This window comes from Panicum virgatum, chromosome 6N, assembly GCF_016808335.1.
Source record: "Panicum virgatum strain AP13 chromosome 6N, P.virgatum_v5, whole genome shotgun sequence".
Taxonomy (NCBI): domain Eukaryota; kingdom Viridiplantae; phylum Streptophyta; class Magnoliopsida; order Poales; family Poaceae; genus Panicum; species Panicum virgatum.
This window is the reverse complement of record NC_053150.1, coordinates 50234607-50252852: the sequence shown is the minus strand read 5'-3', so window position 1 is coordinate 50252852 and position 18246 is coordinate 50234607. Positions and strand designations below refer to the sequence as shown.

Below are 18246 nucleotides of genomic sequence, written 5' to 3'. Positions count from 1 at the left end.
TTCTTCCATCCAACATCTATTTATACATTCTAGATTGCAGAGAGAACCGCATCAAGTTCTTGCTGTACCAGAATATAAATCTCTTTTCCCTCTATTTGGATTGCAGAATATATTCTAACATTGTCAATATACGGGAAACTTTATTGGCCTCTCTCCAAACAAGAGTAGATGTCAAAGATAGAATAGCAATCATTGAGTGCAGCCTACACTGATCGCCGCCATGCATACAACTTTACACGTATAGAAGGTTTCCTTGGATCTTGTGATGTGAGGACATTTTGACCCTCCAAAAGGAAGATGCCTAAAGCTACTATGATTGACATCTCTCTGCAAAACGACAGAAAGTGCAAATGCTTGTGTTGGCTGCGGCGAGTACTTATCATGCATGGTTGACAAACTTACTTGATATCTTGCTGGATTCTGTTTGACAAAAGTTTGGTTCTGATCTTCCACTACCTGGTAGTAATTCCTTTTGGTGAAAATGAATTATATAGTACAATGTAGGAGAAGATTTGCACAGGCTGTAGCCTTGATTCTTTAATTTATATATTTGTTCTCCAAAAAGCATCCAGGAGAAACACACGGCGGGAGTAGTACACAGGTTCTTTTACTGGGACTTTGATCTGCTGCTCAATGCAGTAAGACTGGGAACTCCTGGTCCTAAAAACTCTATAAAAAAGAATCTGATGATCTGATTAAGTTTTTTATGTTCACATGGCCCTAAAAGCAACTCCAGTAGACCCTATGTATAAGCCCCTATTTTAAATTTGCATGATGGAATAAAAAAATCACACTCCAGCATACCTCTACTAGAGCCTCCATTTTGGGGAGACCTTCAAATATCTTCCTCCACCTTCTATTCCTGGAGGTTCTCTAGGGAGCCCCCTATTCACTGACAAACGAGTCCCACCCTTTATATTAAAAAAAGGGTGAGATATAAAGGTTACCGCTAGAGTTGAGGTTAAAAAACTAGCCCTCAAAAAATAGAGGAAGTCCTTACTTAACAAGTAGAAGGTTTGATACCCTTTACTTATTAATAAGGGTTCCCTCTATTTTTTTAGGGTTTGTTTTTCAAACCTCAACTCGTGGCCTCTAATAAATCTCACCCTCTTCCTTTAATCTAAAGGGTGGGATCCATTTGCCAATGGATAGGGGCTCCCTAGAGACCCTCCAGGAATCTCCAGAAATAGAGGGTGGAGAAAGAGATTTGGAGGCCTCCTCAAAATAGGAGTAGAGGGTCTGCTAGAGTGTGTTTATTTCACCCTCCAAATTTAGGATGGGGACTTATTTAGAGGGTCTGCGAGAGTTGCTCTTAGATGGAGATGCTCGTATACTGCTTTGATGGATCAGTAACTAATGGGTGGAAAGAGCTTGAGGGTGATCCGATGGTTTCAAAGTTGACTGATTTTTTTTATATAAATAAAAGAAGAGATCATGGTTTAGTAGCATGTCATTTTGTCAAGTTTAACCGTAACACGCTGAGAATGGGTATGCGGTATGCCAACAAAAGAGGCATGATGGATCGCATGTCGTTGTACCTAAGCATATGATGATACCTGGTTATGTAGACTGGTAGTGGTTCGGGTTTAGTCGGTTTCTAATTTTATATCAGATACAGGCAACAAATTTTTTTTGTTGTAGCTACTGGTGGCTGACAACAGTTATATATGCAAGTTCTGAGTTTTCTAGATTTATAGCTTTAGTTATGCACATAGACAATAAATACCATGAATCTAGAAAAATCAAAGCGATCTATATTTTGAAAGGTGCAGAGTAATAAATTTCTAAAATATGCACTGGTCCAACAATTTAGTTTTTTTTTGTCTTGTCCTAGATCACTCCACATTAAATTAATCAGTTCTGGTTAATTACCGGCTAGATATATTATGTTAAGGTAGGCTACTCCCTTGGATTTTAAATATCTGATGTGCAGTACAAACTTAGTTCAAAAATGAACTAACTAGCTTGATCTAAAAATTATAGATAAAAAAGTGGGAGATTATAAATAAGATGCATACATTACTATAGCATTTGCTCGAGGCAAGCAAACATCACTTTTTCCATAAAGTACTTCACATGTTTCAACCTCGCAAAAAAAAAATTCATTGAGAGAACCGGGCCGGTTGCGACCGATATCCAAATCCAGGCCGGTTGGTATTTGGCCCAGTACACACATTCTCGGCCAGGTTCCGGATCCCGAAGCCCCTGCCCGTGCTCGCCGGTCGCCGCCACCGCCGCATCGCCGGCCGGATGGTGGGTCGGCCTGTACCCCCAGCCGCTTGCCCGCTTCCCCCTCCTCTTCCAGCTCCCTCTATCTGCCGGCCTCCTCTTTCCTGGCATTGGTGGCGAAGGTCGCCACAGGCACATGCGATGCGTCGGCGCCTTCACTGTTCGTTTTCACGGCGGCGTGGGCGAGGCAGGCGAGGCACCATGGCCGTGCGCCTGCGGTGGGTTGGATGTGGCTGGATGGCGCCGGCTGAATTCCTTGGCCTCTGACGGCTGCGGCAGGGGAGGTTGCGGAGGCCGGCAGCAGCGGCACTCCTGTATTTCTGTAAGTTAATAACATTATTAGTTTTTTTGATATGATGGGAGTAGAATTCGTCTACCTGAAAGTGGGGACCCATGTCAATATTCTATACTTGAAGCAGATTTGTTTTCTCTGTTACTAAGGAGGGGAAATACAATGTTGGCGGCTTGGCGCCCTCAATTCATCATAATTTGACTGTTCACTGAACAAATCATCATTGCTAAGATGAAACCAGGCACGAATACAGCAAAAGTACTCCAACTGCTGCTCGATGTTCTTTGTGTCAGTATTGCAAGAATTTATAGTGCTGGCACCCATGAGAAAAACTCAAAGTGAAGTGACTGAAGATAATCAAATCCAAAAGTATAGTGTAAGCTATTTCTATCCTCGCACTGCAATCTACTAAATAAGAACTGATCGATCCTTACTGTGCCCATATATTGAGGAATAAAGTCAGAAGATTTTACGCCAATTGTTCTAAAAGAGCAGAAGTAATGCCATGATATCAGTGTAGTGTTGCATACACACTGAAACACAGCTGATATGAGATAATACGATGTGCAGATAAGAGCTACCATTTTAAATATTAAGTGCATGCATTAGTTGTCAAAGAGACTCAATTAAGCCTGGCATGGACAACATGGGCTACTCAGTCTAGCCAAGGAGACTGCCTATGAACCATCTCAAAGGACATTTCTGATCCTTCAGCACAAAGGACATAGGCAAGTCATCCTTGGCTATCAGAGGCAGCCCATATCGCCATGTGAGGCTTCTCCTCTGCTTATCACCTAGACTGATTGCTTCTTGCTTACCCTGCAGCACTTCTTCCATTCAACACTATTTATATGCACCTTGTGGAGAGAACCAGATCATATCTTTGCTCTACCAGAATATCTTATTCTTCTATTTGGGTAGCAGAATATATTCTAGCTTTGCCAATATATGCCAAAACCACTGTCAAAAAAAAAAATATGCCAAAACCCTTTTAGGCTTCACTGCGGACACATGTAGATGTCAAAGATAGTGAGCATATCCTGAGCTGATCTCCATGCATACAACTTTAATTTACACATATAGAAAATGAAGGTTTCCTTTGTTCCTATGAATTGGGAAAAATTTGACTGTCCAAAAAAGATTTTGTTGTGCTGAAATATGACTAAAGCTAGTTCGGTCAACATCATCTTTGCAAAACAATGAAAGTTCGCCTTTTGATCATTGGCTATGCTAGTAGACATCATACATAGTTGACCTATTAAGAAACCAATCAATCTGAGGATGCGGATATCTTGCTGGATGCTAATAATTGTGAATAAGTTTGGTTCTGATCTTCCACTTGGTATTTCTTGGTCAAAAGAGAATTAGTCATATAGAGGAACCTTGAAAGCACAAACTTCTTCAGTTATTATCTCCTCTACACTAATATAGTAAATCATGCACAGGTTATAAGTTTTTCATAATACATCCGGAGAAGTCAACAGACAATTGATACGCAAAGGCTCATTCACAGAATACTACTATTTGGTTCTTTTCCATATGTTCAGAAGGCCCTGACCACATACTTGTTCCAATGGAGCAGTAATGGGAGGGCACAGCAAAATTGCTACCTAAAACCATCTCAGGGTGGAAATTGACCTGGTTTTTTAGATTCTGGGGATTATTTCCTATCATGACAGTCAACCTCTATTGCTGTTCTTGTTTCTGTCAGCGATATCATGACCGTGTTTTACAGGCATGCTAAATCCCAGAAATTGTTGAATCATTAGCATTGCAACTTCTTGCCCAAGAATGGGCCTGCTTGCATGCAAGGTGACATCAAGCATGAATGGTAGTCAATATAACTGTCTGGTCTGCTTTTACCAGTGGATATGGTAGGGTACATGTTGCTCATGGACCTGACCAGCCCGGCAGATTAAAAAGATTTTACAACATTCGTAGACAGAAATAGAACCGGTCCTGATTTTGCCATCTCTACCAGAATATTTTCCAACTTCGCCAAATATTCCGAAGTACAAACTTGTATGGCTTTGCTACAAAGATAGTAGATGCCGAATATATTGAGCACATTGTGTGACCGGATCGCCTTGCATGTAACTTTATGTGAATATATAGGAAATAAGGATTTTCTTGGATCTTGCGAATTGAGAACATTTTGACCCTCCGAAAGGGATTTTCTGGTGCTGAAATATGCCGAAAGCTTGCATAACGACAAAAAATTTGATTGCCTTTTAATGATTCGCTACGCCAGTAGTTATCATGCACAGTTGACTAATTAAGATACGAATCAGCAGAAAGTTCTCTGATATTCTACTTGTGTTTCCTTTTGATGGAAAATAAATAGGAATACAGGATAAAATTAGTGTGCGTAAACTTTTATTCATTATCATGCATGCATGAAAAACCAGCAGACAAATGGTAGACACAATGTATGAGGACCTTAGAGTGTTCAATTCATAGAAGGCTTTGACTAATGTGATTAACATTGTGGCTTATCATATTGGGACCTGACGATGTGCTCCCTCTGTCCATAAATATAAGGTGTGCTTTGGGAAAAAAAGTCAAACTTTGCAACTTTTGTCCAACAATTACTCAAAATATATTCATGTTTATTGTACAAAGTTACATTGATAGATCCGCATTCAAAGCAATTTTAAGATGGTATTGTTTTGTAGCAATTGGAAATACTATACGATAATTAAAGGTAAAAAACCTACATTTATGGACTTTCTCCTACCAAAATGCACCTTGCATTTATGGGCGGAGGGAGTATTATGGTGGCTCAGTAATGGAAGGCCAAAAAGCTTAAAAATGATCCAGCAGATTAAAACCTGACCAATCTTCGAAAATATATTTGCTTATGGGCCAGCTAATGTTAAATTTGTCGCCAAGAGGTTGATCAGTGCATATCTATGATCTCATGCACTCTGTTACGCGGATACTCCTAGGAGGTGGCGTATCCGTATCCGATACGTATCGGATACGGATACGCCCCGGATACGTTTCTAGCCGTATCCTGAAAAAACGGATATGTATTTGCTTGGATACGCGTATCCGATACTTTTGGGTCAGATGGGATACAGCCCAAAGCAGTAATCAGCCCACCCAAATGCTGTTTTGGTAGTAAGAGATGATACAAAATGATGAACTTGCTGCAATAGAACTGTAGAACTAGATGAGCAGCAACTGAAGAACCCCTTGTGGAATCAGTTGTGCTTTTAGAGAAGGCTAGTTATAGAGGTAATGTTATATGGACATGAAAGTATTGCACATCTGAGTATAGGGGAAGTTACTCAAGAGTAAAATCTCACTTGCTGAATATCTATGTGATATTTATGTGTAATTATTAATTATCCTAGCCGTATCCCCGTATCAGTGTTTTTTGGGAAAGTGTGTATCCGATACGTATCGTATCCGATACCCGTACCAGTATCCGTGTAACATAGCTCATGCAGGTACTTTGAGTTACGGAATAGTGTACTGTAAATCATCTCATATAGGGATATCTTTATCAAGGCTCATCATGATTGGTAGCATTACATAGATGTGCCTTTAGTTGCAGTATCTATAATTATTGTCTGTGCTAGTGTGCTTGAGTCCCAACATGGATCTAATATGTGACTGTGATTGTGTAGTTATTTCTTCTGAAGTTAAGATGAGACAACTCAACAATGGATCCGTTTGGAAGAGAGGTGAGAGTGACCATACATTTAATCTGAAACAGGGATAAAATAGCAGCAGCAACTGGTTGGTTACTGCTATTAGGTATTTTTCCCCTTTTATTTGGCAGGTATGTCTTGTTTAGTTGGTACCGGTAGCATTGTATTGTAGCTACAGTAGTGGCATGTTTTTGAGCCATTATTTTTATTAATTTACATAGTGAGTGAAAATTCTTAGAGATGTGTTGACACCGGATTTTGACAAATCCGATGTACTCTGAATTATGGAACAGTCAGCTCTTTGGGTCAATGTGTAAGCCGACAGACAACAGCAGTTGCCGATGAAGCCGGAAGCCTGGTAGCTGGGGATTCACGCGTAAAAACAATTGAAGCAAAAGGTTAACAAGGGTTCACGTGCGGACAGCAGCATGAGAATTATTTGGATTAATCTGGCCGAATAATCAATGTGATTAGCATGCAGATCAAAGCTAAGGAAGCTTCATGTACGGGGGAGGCTGGAGGATTAAAGGAAGGAAATTACCTGCGTACAAGCAAGGGGCAAAGCTATGGCTGATTTCCATAATTAAATATATAGGGGAGATAATTACCTGCCAAGTGCGCGTGGGGGCAAAATAAAAGAGTATGAAAGCCAGTGTCTATACGGCGTATGCGAGGGCCCGGGAAGGACGGATGGGCAGGAGACTTTGTTAGCAAGGATTCTAGAGAAAGGGAAAATAGAGTCCGTGTATCTTAGTATTTCTTTTTAAGTTAGATTTTGCTTGTCAGTCAAGTTAGCCTAGGCTATAAATATGTGTCCTCGTCCATTGTACAAGTTTTATCACACGATCAACAAACAAACTCTGTTTTTACTTGCAATTTACTTTTCGGCGACTTCACCACTTTTCTTTTCTTTTTCGGCGAGTTCTTTCAAGTTGATCAAGGACGCCTCACATTCGAGCGACTTGATCTGCTGGTAAGTTTTCGTTTACCGAGTAAATCTGAGCTTTAGCTTCCGGGCGCATCGCTGTGGCTTCGTTCAGATCTATTCAAAAGTTATCGAATTATATTTAGGCTTTGACTTCTGGGCGTATCACTGTCATCTCGTCTAGATTAATTCACAATTTATCGATATCTGCTAGTTCTATAGGTTTTACCTGTTGTTTTAGCTTTTATCAATATCTATCCATCTTGGAATACGTTTGATCGGCTGCTTATCGTACTATTTTATTCAAAAACATCGTATAGCCGATTAGATCTATTCCAAGTGATTGTCTGATAGCATTGTTTAAGTTACACATTCGTAGCCTTGACATTACTCCCCGCGCGCATCGGCTGACCTAGCCGATGGTCTATTTCAAATCGGCTGACCGAGCCGATTTTGTCTTCTTCTGTATCGGCAAATGCCTGCCGATACGGCTTGTGAGGGATATTCGGAACTCCAGCCGATACGCCCTCGAATTTAACGTTTACTTTGTCTCCTTGTCAATCAACATGTCAGATTGACTGGCACGCTTGGTCTACTTTTCGAAGCTTGGCGAACACTTGCCCTCGGATTCCAGTGTGTTGATTTTTGCGTCAACACATTTTTTGGCACGCCTGGTGGGACCCGACGATATCATCATGAATTTTCCAACGGAGATGTTCGAGCAAGCTATAAAACAAGCAATGATCAACTGGACTAACAGCCTGGCGAGCATGGCAAACAATACAGTCGAAGGTGTGGATGCTGGTAAAATTGTTCATCAGTTTAATCATCATGCATCATAGCCGATAGTTTTTCAGCATCAAACATCGGCTCAGACAGACGGTTATCAATATTATGCATTGGCTCCGCGGCCAATGGCTTGTCAGCAACCATGGTTAACAGTTCAACATCCACAACAGCCAATAGTTCAGTATCAAACATTGGCTCAGACAGGTGGTTATCAATATTATGCATCGGCTCCACAGCCGATGGTTTGTCAGCAACCATGGTCAATGGTCCAGCAGCTACAGTCAATGACTCATCAACAACAGCGGTTAGGTAGCTGTTGGCCGCAAGCATCAGTTCTTCAGCCATCAATCCATCATCAGGTCCAACCGGCTATTAGGCAAGAAAAGACTCAATGGGAGGAGTTTGCACAGCTGATGAGGGTCAACGAAGATTTGTTTCCGTCCTGCATGGCCAGAGTGGACAACGAAAATAAATGTGTCGAGTCTGAAAAGTTGAATTCCCGAATGACTGATAAATCAGGAGACATAGATTATAAAGCACAAAATTCGGTTGGCAGATCCAAAGACGGAGATCAATATAGAGAAGAACATAGCTTTGAAAAGCCTCACGAAGAAAAAGCTTCAGCAATTAAGAAGGAAGAGGCTAAAATTAGCTTGACTGACTGGGTAAAGAATATAAAGCTGACTTCATACTCATACGTCAAAGAAGAACCTGATAGGTCTGGATCAATGGAAATTGTTATACTTGATGGCCGTCTGGCAAGGATGGCTAATATTTTATTCTTCCAGCCTGAAGTGGTCGATGGATGGATGGAGGTTGCAGAGGCAAGGAAGAAGATGATTTCTTAGAATAATTATTGCCCACCTCCCAAAAATATTATTCGGGAATATCGGTTGCTTGGAATTTGTCTTCCGTGGAAGCCAGGTGATCAGGAGCCAAAAATTATTGCTCAGGATTATCGGCTACTTGGAGATTATTTTCCCTGGGATCCAGGTGGATAGAGTTGCAACCGCACTAAATACTGCAGCCGATGAAGATTGATCGGCTAGGAAGTGCATATGGGATTGCCGATCTGGAGATTAGATATAATATTGAATGAATATTGATCCAATGGCAAGAAAAGAGTAAAATATTGTTGGATCGGCAGACAGGTATTCAGGAAAGGTGTGCCGATAGCAACAGGGTGGTTGGTACATATATCGGGTCCGTGGTGGAAAACAATCATATTATAATATTGACATTGAAAGCTGATAAGATATGTCTATCGGCTAAGTGCTACTCAGATGAGTCTGGTGCCAAGTTAATTACGGTACTACGACATTTATTGCTTGATGCAGGCAGGTTTATTTGTTTAATCAAATTGGCCACGTGTGCTTCAGTTGTTAGCAGTTGTAGCCGATGGTTGCCAAAAGAGTTCCTACATCTGGGATATTGAAACCGATATACTATTTTATTGGGAACAGCTCTCTTGGAGTCTATCATTGGCTATTCTCTATATGCTACGATGGAGTTATCCAGGTTTGGGCACAAAGTAGTATATATTTAAAGAATTATTCGTTCTGATGATGAAGCGGCTAAAAGATTTGCTACATCCTGGATATTAAAGCCGATACACTATTTCATTGCTGAGAGAAGCTGGTTTCATTAGGAATAAAAAAGGGGTTTATCCGGCCAGCGGCCATATCGTATCAGCTGATTATCTGCTGAGCCGATATAGAAAGACATCGGCTGATGACCACGTTCTGATCAGCTGAATGCTTGGGGCCGATATAGATATTTTTAAAGTGGCATCGATGGCTATTTCTCTAAAACCAGTGGATGGTTGGCCTAATTAGCTGTGTTTGGCATGCGCGTCTGATCAAGAAGGCTGCTGTGTTCTCATCTTGGCTTCACAGCGGTTGGCGCATCAAGATCAGCATCGGCGCTGCATCGTCCATTCTGTTTACGCTCATGATTATCGAAGTACCGGGAGGTCAGGATATCAAGCTATAATCAACATCCCCGAAGACATCGGCAGTTAAGGCTGATGAGGTATGTCTATCGGTTACATGTTATTCAAGGGAAAACCATAATTAAAGGATGGACTGGAAAGTAGCAGTCCTATCAAAGATTAGTGGCTGATGAAATATTCGAGAAGTTTGTATGTGAAGACAGTCAAAGAAATAATTCACCGGCCATCCTGTTTGACCATCTGCTGCTAAGCAAACATGTGCATTCATCACGAGCCGATGACCTTGCTTGTGCAAAAATAAAGATAACTGTCAGCTGCAGAAGAATTTTATTAGTCTATCGGCTTGGGAAATTTCCACCATCGACCTCCCTGATCAGGATTTCATTATGGTCATCAATCAGTGGCTATCCTGTTCCAGTTTTCTTACCTGCGATTTGCGGCTAATGACAAACCAGCCATTTGAGGTTCTGCTGCCGATAACAGAAATAGCCGATGGAGTTGTTGTACTAGTTCATCGGCTGCCCTGTTTTTGAAGGATGAATAGGCAACAAGAGGCATATAATATTATTCCCTGGCCGATGACACGCAGCCGATGGTCCAGTTTGGGCATTAGCCAATTTGCACTTCCATCAGATACGTGAAGATGTTTACCTTTTGGCTTGGCTAGCTGTTTCGGAATCCATTGGCTATAGAGCTGGATCATTAAAGTTAACCTCCTCAATATATTGCGGAGCTGCATCGGCGATCAATTTAGAAGTGATGAACTGATCAGAGCATTGCAAGGCCGATAGAGAATTCGGCTATCTGCAGATTAATTATCAAAGCAACTCAGCAAGTGCTCGAGGGATTTCATCTCGGTATGCATAATCTGGATACGACGCGAGGCCGATGAATATAACACTGGTCGGCGCAAGTTCTATGAAGAAGTATACATCGGCTAGATAAAGGCCATGAAGATTTCTGCAGCTATTGATCTTTTGGGGACGTGGTTTCCATTATGTGCTATGACAGAACCGCCAAATTAAAACTCAAATTAAGCTAAATGGCCATCATTTGAACACATCAGACACATTTGGCTTAACGGTTTAATTTGACAGTTCTTTCGAAACCGACATTCCGATCGAAACAAACACCAGTAGTCCCACGCGAAGGTGAGCGCAGGCAGTACAAACATGATGATTACATAAAAATACGATTACAATACCGAGTAGAGTACATTAAGTTCTACAAACCTGGTTTGAGTACATAACAATATACACAATATACAAGAGAGACTTTATTTTAAAACAAAGTCCGATATAGGAAACCTGACGACTATAATACATGAAGCGCAGTATCGAATCACACACTCAGCCCACAGGTGTGTGATTTTGTAACTAGCAAGGGCTAAACATCTGGTCCTGCCACCTCCCAACCAACCGCGCCAAGCTGGATGAATTTAGCACAACAAGGGCAGGAGTCTATCTCATCCTGACCTAAAATAGTTTGAGCCACAACCCTGAGTATACTAATACTCCGCAAGACTTACCCGACTATGGGTATACATAGCCCATTATCTAGACATGCACGGCTTTTTGGCTGTGGGTTGTTTGCAGAAAAGCGTCTAAAGGTGGATCCTTACTTTCAATATTTTAGCTCACATTCTATATAAATTAATATCCTCTAGGCATTTGCAGAACCCTTTCTAAAACAAACATAATAGAAGATCAATTAGTAATCTTAACATTTCATTCAACATATACGTTAAAATTCCATCACATTACTACGATGCAGTGCTGTGATCAAGGTGCTCATATCCGAGATGCGACGTACGGCGGATCGATCCGATTTAACCTTGCAAGGTGGACCTAACCAACACGGCACGTATTTGCCCCGTCGGACTATACATGCCAACCATTCCCCTCCCCGCCTCGAACTACAGGAACCAGCCCAACGACATATGGTCAGCCGAGCTCAACGTGAGACCACCAAAAGTAAACATATGCATCCCACTTCTCCGCGACTACTCGACTCGCCCCAGGAGTTGGGTGCGGGTTCCTGTACTTTCGAAGTAAGGCAGTACTCGGCTTACCGGTTTCGACTACCTCCTACTCCCGGCATGTAGTTAGTACAATTCAAACTCGATCACAGGGCCAGACAACGAACGGTCCTTAATCGACACAGACGGGCTAGCCTTTCCCCGCCTGGTCTCCATTTTCTTTTCTTTCTCCAACCTATTCCATTATTCCATATACTCAAAATAACGATACATCCTATATCTCGCGAGTGACCAGAAATCACTCGACTTCTACCGAGATCTTATTAAGCATAGCATTTCTATCGTCCTATACATACTAGTATAACTACAGGGAACCTAGGGATCATGCAACTAGAGTTCCAAATAATTCCTAAACCTAATGCACAAATAATAGAAACATATATAGATGTCATAAATTGAAATCATAGGATGTGCACCGGGGCTTGCCTGCGGGCTGCTGCTCAGAGCTAGGGTCCACTGGGCCTTGGGCCGGGTCGTCACGAAACTCCTGCGGGGCTGGCTCCGTCTGCTCCTGCGGCTCCGCGATCACCTCGTATACGGCTTCATCGGTCGCGGATTCTATATGTATGCATATCAGACAATGAGTAAATGTCATGCATGACTTTGCCATTAGATGATAATCATTAAACAAATTAATAATTTACATAAAAGGATGCAAGTATGGTGATAAATAACTTTAACCCTAAGTGCTAGGAACAATTAGAGGCCAAATTATTAATTAAAGCATGATTTACTATAAAATAAAATATGACTAGCAAAGACATTATTATTTGCCTCTTATAATTTGTATAAAAATTTACATGTAAAATAAATATTATTATACCTATACACACATTTAAGTTTGGGTACATATTATATTCATATACTAAACTAGGTCCTATGTGTATGAAAATTTTATGGTGGATCACTCATGCTTAAAGTAAGCTACTGCAAAAATTTCACGATTTTTAGATTAACAGATCTATAGAAACTAATTAAGCAAGGCTAAACACACTTTAAATTTTTTCAGGGGTAAAAAGGTCAATTTTCCACTGTGGATATTTTCCTCCATAGATCTTACTCTAACAAATCCAACAAAATTTATTTCATATTTTTCGCATTTTTCCTTGATTTTATATGGAATTTACAAATCACAGCCGAAATGAACAATAAATAAAAATAAAAGAAAACTCCCCCCTTAACCCCTGACCCGTGGGTCCCACTGGCCAGGGAAACAAAACAGAGAGGGGGCGGCCAAGCCAGGCGCGCGGCGCGCGGTTCGCGGCGGCGGCGCCGGCCGATGGCGAGCAGGGCGGCGGCGAGGCCCTTGGCTCGCGTGCTCAGACCCGCGGTGGCGGTGCGGCGCGGGGGTGGTGCAGAGGCGGTGGCGGCGGCGCGCAGTCGCGCCGGCAGCGGCGCTAGGGCAGGGGAGGCGGCGGCGCGCTTGCGCCGGCGGCGGCGGGGCCAGGCGGCGGCGGCGCGAGGTGGGGTAAGCATCAGTGGGGTAGGGCGACGCCGATGCTCGCGCTAACGTGGAGGGGGGCGGCGCGAGCGGGGCGCTCAGCGTGCGGCGGCGGCGACGCAGTTCGGCCGGCGGTGGCGTGGTCGAGAACGAGCGTGGAAACCTCGCGAACGTGAAGGAACGTGGAGAGCATGAGCACCAGTGGCTCACCTAGGGACGATTTGAGCCGTCAAGCGAAGAAAACGGTGGTCGGAGGTGGGTTGTCGGCGTTGAGGCGGAGCTCGAGCTCACTGGTGACCGGCGGCTGCGAAATCAAGGATTCCCGGTGCTCTGGTCGAGGGGGCTCGTGAAGGAGGGGTCGAGGAGGAAGCTAGGAAGGTTGTCGAGCTTTGGTTGCGGTGGATTTGAAATCCGTGGAGCGGATTCGGGTGGAGACAGTGAGCTTGCTCAAACGCTGTCCATGGCGAACTCAGGGAGGAAAAGGAGACGAAGGCGATGTTCAGGAGGGAGCGAGGCAGGTGGCGAGCTCGGGGAGTCATCGTGAACGACTTGGCGACGCTCGACGGCCGGGAAACCGGGATCAGCCTCCATGACGGCAACGACACAGCGATGGGAGGCGTCGGCGCCATTACTGCGAACGTGCAGCACAGGAAAAAGGGAGGTGAGAGTATGACAGGTGGGGTCCACGTGTAAGGTTTGATTTTTATTTAATCCCTAATTTTTGGATTGTTACATGTGCTAGCCGACGGGGGTCTCTTCGCATATTAATATCTTTATTGAATCATCTATCGGCTATTCTTTTCTGGGGTCAGGGGCTTCGTTTGCAAAGATGCTGCAGTCGCGAGATTCAAAGGAGTCTTATGATCCTTGGTTTGCAGAAACATAGTTATGATCGGCAGAAAGTCGACGACAGAGGCTGTCCTGTTTGGAGCCGATCGTGCAGAATTCGGCTGGCAGGCATCTGCTCCTTTGAACCTGCGTGTTGGCTGTGACTGATGACCAATAGTAAGAACGGGCCGATGTCCATGCTCATTGTCTTCGGATAGCCAATTCTGAACATGTATCTTGAAGGTTATCAGGAGTCAATTCAGAAGTAATTGATTGATGGGAATTTGGCTGCCGGGCCAAAGCACCGTGCATCAGCTTGACAGCACCATCGTGCCGGAATCAGCACTGTGCATAAGTGCGTGATGCATGTTGGCATCGGCGAGGCCGCGCATCAGCGAAACCACACACCAGCGCGTTGTTCGTGTTGGGGGCCAGTGTGCATGCGCCTCTAATTACTTGTTGGCCGATGCGTTCGGGGGCCAATCGACAGATGGAAGATTATGCCACATGCTTCTGAATTTTAAACATTCAGGAACAGTGCACTAATGATTATTACGAGATAGCTGATATATCTATCGGCTCCATAATGCTACCTATCAATGTGACCAAAAGTCGACACAGGCAATCGGCTTATTAGAGGATGCATTCATGACTGCCTCAGTTTTATCCGATGACTGATAAAGATGAAACTGATGATCACTTCAAGGTGTATGACTCGGCAGAGGTAGTTCGAATCTTAGTTGCCAATTGCCGAGCAAATACATTGGTTCTTCAATAAGAAAAAGATGATTCAGTTCCAAGATGCTATGGATGTTATCAGTCAGTCCATGTCGTACTGGTCGCAATCAAGGGGACGATGGATAGGCCTGTTATATTGAGCTGAACGACCGTCCTCCATGGCCAGCTGAAATCCACTGCTATCGGTTCTTAGTTCGTGGATTGTTGATGAAGATTCTGCGGGCCATCGATCAACCAACGAAGTTCATTGGTTGCTTGCCTCTCCCATCGTTTCACTACACGGATCAGAAGAACTGACAGGGATTTATGGTAGTAGCTCGTGGATTGCGCCAGAAGGTATAAGGATCATGATGATGTACCGTGCGCCTCTGATGTTGGTCGTCTCTCCGGTGTCTCGAGTGATGAAGCATTCCACTAAGTCGCCGACCACTTTCTCGCCGGCGTCGGCACCGAGGTCCACCGTCATGACAATGCCCTATTGTTAAGGTTCATGCAAGTACAAGCTGATCATGGCTCACCGTTTGTCGCAAGCCGCAGGGAATTCTATGCACGCAAGAAGGCCTAATCGGCTATAATTGATAGGTCGCCTGGCCCTAGATTTGTATGCTGATATCGTTCATTCGGAGTCTTCCATCGGCTATGCAGTCCTGTTACAAGTACATGAACAGCTGATGGAGAGATAGAGGATAGCTGATGGTCGTTTCCTTGATGGAGCCGATGGATAAATAGCAAAAGGGAAATATATGACTTGGGTGTAACGCAAGTCAAAAAAGACGAAAGAAAACAGAAGCAGGAAATGTTAATCGGCTCTTGGGAAGTCAATTGCTCTCATCGGCTCATCTGATACAATTGGCAAGCGGTGCCGGGTCTGTCTCATCTTTGAATCGGCTGCTTGTTCTATCATTGCACGTTGGACAGCCGATGGAGGAGAAACGATAAATAGCCGATAAAGAATCTAGCCTGCAATCAAATCGGCTACTGAAGGAGCATGAAGTCTTGCACCTGAGATGCATGTTGAGGTAACACCATGAGTCCATGATGACAACAACGATGACAAGATCGACTGGGACTACATACTCGAGAAGATATGCACGCATGGTGAATACAAGTATACAGCCGATGATTACTGAACAGTAAGGGCTGACAATCACAAGATTATGATGCTGCCGTCCCACTGCCAATATTGGTATGATCAAAGAAACCTTACTTCTTACTGCAAAAATGCTTGGAGTTTTTATTTTGTGAAAAATGAAAAATAGCTTAGCTCCTCAATGATATGAAATTTCTACTAGAGTCATATATTGACATGTCTTTAAAAACCTCACACATGTGCTGCTTGTTTTGCATTGAGCTTTGTCAAATTGTTTGCGACCCCTGTGAGATTCGTTTCATGCTTTTAATATCAAGATCACATACACTCCATATATTCTCATGTTGACTTCTACACTGGAAGTTACGCAAAAAACATGCCTGCCATTCACACCAAAATACTCCATCGCTTTAACATGATTCTACATATTGCAAAAGGAATATGGGCTATGCGAAAGAAAAAGAAAAAATATCCGTGCCCAGAAGCTATGCAAAAAAATGGTTGGGGGTTCCTCATGGCCCATCTTTCTTGGTGACATTTGAGTCTGCAAAGCTACCTTGGAATATTTCCAATTGGTAGCAACGATGATGACCTATACACACAGGTTGACCTTGGCTACATAACAATTATAGGCATGCAGGCATCACATGTGGTCATGTAATTGATCTAAAATTAAGTAACTGCAGAGAGAATCTGATGACCAGCGAATGATATCAGATTAGCATTTGTCCGGCGATCAAATATATGCCTGTGATAGATTTGGCAATGGGAATAGTTCCTGCCTATCTTCCACGTCAAAAAAGTGTCAGTGCTGACCTTCAATCCCAAGGTAAGATTGATCGTTGTTGACACAGAATCGCGCCAACACACTCGAATGCGCTAGAACGCGCGGACGATCGTCAAAACAATCAGCACCCGCGAAACCCTGGGCAGACCGGTCTGACCGGTACTGCCGACCGGTCTGACCGGTGCAGGCAGGGGCTCACTGGAAACCTAGAACAACGAGCTCGGGAGGGACCCCGTCGGAGCTCGTGAACGTAGGATTGTCCTGAGGTCGGCAGGCCACTCAGAACGTCTTCAAACGCCGTCGAGACGAAGGAAGAAAGCAATCTAGGGTTGGAAAAGGCTAGGGTTTGAGAGACAAAAAGTAATGCAATATTTTGATTGATTCGATTGGGAATAACCTCAATCGGCCTTAGCCTTTATATTTATAGGCCGGGGAAGACGTACCCCTTCACAAGTAGGATTACATGAGGACTCTTTATAAGAAACCTAATTCTACTCGGACTGTACAGACCCGACCGGTCTAACCAGCCGGCCCGACCGGTCAGACCGGTCGGCCTCAGCAGATGCCAAATTTGGCTGTCAACAATCGTGATTCAGAATTGTTATATTCGGATTTTTGTATGATATTTTCTGTGTACACCCAATATGAGAAGGGACAGCGAAAATTATAGTTTAATGAACACTACTTTAATTTGAATCTTAGGGTGTATATCTCTCCTGAAACTCGCTGATGACACTCACGGCCACAGCTAGAGCCTCCACACTCCACACCAATAACAATGCACGGTGCAGAACCAGAATGGTGATGCAGATAAAAGATGTCATGAAGAAGATGAGACCAGCTGCATTGTCTACCTACAATGGCTTCTGGTAGACAGAGAAGTTCTGCCCTGTGTCTGTCAACCAGGGGACGCCAAGATGAATATGTTTGCCGAGTTGCTGTGACAAGGGTAACTTTATCTGCTCCCACTTTGAGGAATTAACAACAATCAAGAAGTGAATAGCAACGTACGTGCAAGTAATGTTGGCAGTGTTGTGAATGCTACATATGGACTTACTATCAGCTAGATCATGCATGATAGGTTGCATTGCAAACTTGTTTGCAATTACAGTATCACCATATTACTATTGTGAAACTCCAGTGTACTAAGTAGTTCTAATATATGTGACCACGTTTGTGTAGATATCTCTGAAGTAAAAAAAGCCCTAAAACATCTTAGTATATCCATCTGCTAGAAAGGTGAGATGCACCCACACATTTGAGTTTGATACTGGGTTAAAAATATTCCTGCAATAATTGGTCGAATAGTTTACTGCTACTCTCTAGTTTTCTTTTCCCTTTTTTAGGTGAGTAGTATTGCATAGTTGGTACAGGTACCATTTGTAGGTAATGGTGGTGACATGTTGTTTTCAGTCATTTTTATTTAATCAATATTTATATAGCTGCTGAAAAATTATTAGAGATGTTGTCTGGTGTAGA

General features: G+C 43.2%; 1 long non-coding RNA gene across 1 annotated transcript; it reads left to right on the top strand.

The window, feature by feature from the left end:
- Nucleotides 1-2160: 2160 nt before the first annotated feature.
- On the top strand, nucleotides 2161-6928 carry LOC120680109. Its single transcript, XR_005677469.1, has 2 exons — nucleotides 2161-2551; nucleotides 6157-6928. It is a non-coding gene; the product is annotated as an uncharacterized LOC120680109 (long non-coding RNA).
- The last annotated feature ends 11318 nt before the right edge of the window (nucleotides 6929-18246 follow it).